The 2,500-nt window shown below is 60.5% G+C and overlaps 1 non-coding gene across 1 annotated transcript in view; it reads right to left on the bottom strand.

The window, feature by feature from the left end:
• The window catches only part of LOC143702912 (18S ribosomal RNA), a 1,863-nt gene extending 173 nt beyond the window's left edge, over positions 1-1,690 (bottom strand). Inside the window, exon 1 of the ribosomal RNA XR_013190664.1 lies at positions 1-1,690. This exon is cut by the window's left edge and continues 173 nt beyond it. This is a non-coding gene — a ribosomal RNA (18S ribosomal RNA).
• Positions 1,691-2,500: the final 810 nt, after the last annotated feature.

The raw sequence follows: 2,500 nt of genomic DNA, 5'->3' as shown, positions 1-2,500 counted from the left end.
TGTACAAAGGGCAGGGACTTAATCAACGCGAGCTTATGACCCGCGCTTACTGGGAATTCCTCGTTGATGGGAAACAGTTTCAATCCCCAGTCCCGATCACGAGCGGGGTTCAGCGGGTTACCCGCGCCTCTCGGCGCAGGGTAGGCACACGCTGATCCGCCCATTGTGGCGCGCGTGCAGCCCCGGACATCTAAGGGCATCACAGACCTGTTATTGCTCCATCTCGCGTGGCTGAACGCCACTTGTCCCTCTAAGAAGTTGGACGCCGACCGCTCGGGGCCGCGTAACTAGTTAGCATGCCGGAGTCTCGTTCGTTATCGGAATGAACCAGACAAATCGCTCCACCAACTAAGAACGGCCATGCACCACCACCCACAGAATCGAGAAAGAGCTATCAATCTGTCAATCCTTTCCGTGTCCGGGCCGGGTGAGCTTTCCCGTGTTGAGTCAAATTAAGCCGCAGGCTCCACTCCTGGTGGTGCCCTTCCGTCAATTCCTTTAAGTTTCAGCTTTGCAACCATACTCCCCCCGGAACCCAAAGACTCGTGGTTTCCCGCACGCTGCCCGGCGGGTCATGGGAATAACGCCGCCGGATCGCGGGTCGGCATCGTTTACGGTCGGAACTACGACGGTATCTGATCGTCTTCGAACCTCCGACTTTCGTTCTTGATTAATGAAAACATTCTTGGCAAATGCTTTCGCTCTCGTCCGTCTTGCGCCGGTCCAAGAATTTCACCTCTAGCGGCGCAATACGAATGCCCCCGGCCGTCCCTCTCAATCATGGCCCCGGGTTCCAGAAACCCACAAAATAGAACCGGAGTCCTATTCCATTATTCCTAGCTGCGGTATTCAGCGGCGACGGGCGGCCTGCTTTGAACACTCTAATTTTTTCAAAGTAAACGCTTCGGGCCCCGAGGACCGGACACCCAGTTAAGGGCATCCGGGGGGCGCCGTGAGGCAGGGGTCCGGGACAGGCGGTGGCTCGCCTTGCGGCGGACCGCCGGCCCGCTCCCGAGATCCAACTACGAGCTTTTTAACTGCAGCAACTTTAGTATACGCTATTGGAGCTGGAATTACCGCGGCTGCTGGCACCAGACTTGCCCTCCAATGGGTCCTCGCCCATGGGTTTAGGATACGCTCATTCCAATTACAGGGCCTCGAAAGAGACCTGTATTGTTATTTTTCGTCACTACCTCTCCGTGTCGGAAATGGGTAATTTGCGCGCCTGCTGCCTTCCTTGGATGTGGTAGCCGTTTCTCAGGCTCCCTCTCCGGAATCGAACCCTGATTCCCCGTTACCCGTGGTCACCATGGTAGGCGCCGAATGTACCATCGAAAGTTGATAGGGCAGACATTCGAATGAGTCGTCGCCGCCGCGGAGGGCGCGCGATCGGCCCGAGGTTATCTAGAGTCACCAAAGCGGCCGGGGCGGCCGGAGCCGCACCCGGATGGGTTTTGGATCTGATAAATGCACGCGTCCCCGACCCCCCGAGGGGAGCCGGGTCGGCGCTCGTTTGCATGTATTAGCTCTGGAATTGCCACAGTTATCCAAGTAGCGGGTGGAGCGATCAAAGGAACCATAACTGATTTAATGAGCCATTCGCAGTTTCACTGTACCGACCGTGTGCACTTAGACCTGCATGGCTTAATCTTTGAGACAAGCATATGCTACTGGCAGGATCAACCAGGTAAGCCGCCTTGGAAGGAGAACCGCGACACGCTGGCTTCCTACACACGGGTCTCGCTCCGCCTCGTGGCCTGGGGCCCGAGGACGGCGCGGCCGCTCATAGGGCGCGTGCGGAACCCTCCTCCTCGGCAGAGGTGGGGGGTTTGTGGCCGCTGGGTCGAGGCCGTAACCGGGAAGGGTGCTTTTCGGGCGGGGAGGAGCGAGGCGTAGGTCGGTCTCGAAGACTGGACCGGGGGGTGTCGGCCACCCCGACCGTCCGATTCCGGAACCCACGCGCCCGCGTCCGCCGCCGCCGTCGCGGACATTCGTTTCAGACGGGCCATCTGAGTCTCCCGAGGTCGACGCGGCCTGCTTTCCCCGGAGGGAGGCCGCGTCTAGCGTCGACGCGCAGAGCGGGGAGGAGCAAGCTGCCCAAAGCGGTCTCGCGACCGGGCAGGGGCCGTCCCCAGGCGCGTCCAAAGTTCCAATCGACCAGGCTACCCCGAAAGTGACGGCCCGGAGGAGGGGGAGCGCTCCTCCGGACCCCGGGCAACCCGGAGGCGCCCGTTTTTTTTCTCGTCCGTTGCCTTTTCTCCGATACCTTGTCCGAGCGGGGCCGTTGTCCCCTCCTCGACAAAACCCCGAAGGGCCGTTTTAGGACCGTCTTTGCTCCGACGGGAGCTCCGTCGCCGCGGACGGATTCTCACGTGCCCGACACAGAGGCACTCTCCCCGGTCGCCAGCCGGGGAGACTCGTGTACGTGGTGACCCGGGTGAACCGCACCGTTTCGGACTCTGTCCGTTTCTTTAGGAGGATCGCCTGCCTCCGGGGCGCC

The sequence above is a fragment of the Siphateles boraxobius genome, unplaced genomic scaffold, assembly GCF_051911475.1.
Source record: "Siphateles boraxobius isolate OS27281-9 unplaced genomic scaffold, OSU_SipBor_1 360, whole genome shotgun sequence".
In the NCBI taxonomy this organism is placed as follows: Eukaryota; Metazoa; Chordata; class Actinopteri; order Cypriniformes; family Leuciscidae; genus Siphateles; species Siphateles boraxobius.
Note: the sequence above shows the minus strand (reverse complement) of the source record. Positions and strands in the feature narration are given on the sequence as shown.